Below are 460 nucleotides of genomic sequence, written 5' to 3'. Positions count from 1 at the left end.
TGGTGTATGAGAGTGGCGTGGATCATCTAATCTAACTCTCTAAAAGGCAAACAATAGCATTTTTCAAAATGTTGAATTGCTCAATGGATTCTATGGATTACCAATCTATAACACACTTTGGTAGGATTCTGATGCTTGTATAAATCAGAGAGAATGAGTACTGGGCTGACATTACTTTTAAGCATCATTTAGGAGCTAAGAAATATTCTGTAATCCACCGCTTGCCTATTCGCCATAAGAAGTGAATAGAGACAGCATGCGAGACAACTGATCCTGCTGCAAAACTACAGAACTGCTCATCTTCCTTCCCTAAACCTAAATGTCGTATTAACCACAAAAGTCAAGACATCTGGGACTTGTCATTGTGTCAACTTACAAGTGAGACATTATTGTGTCACACCAGGAAGTCCTGACATCCAAAAGCATTTTAAAAGGACCTAATTCCTCAAACTGTAGCAGT

The sequence above is a fragment of the Dicentrarchus labrax genome, unplaced genomic scaffold (assembly GCF_905237075.1).
Source record: "Dicentrarchus labrax unplaced genomic scaffold, dlabrax2021, whole genome shotgun sequence".
Lineage (NCBI taxonomy): Eukaryota > Metazoa > Chordata > Actinopteri > Moronidae > Dicentrarchus > Dicentrarchus labrax.
The sequence above is the reverse complement of the archived record's forward strand: the minus strand, read 5'-3'. Positions refer to the sequence as shown.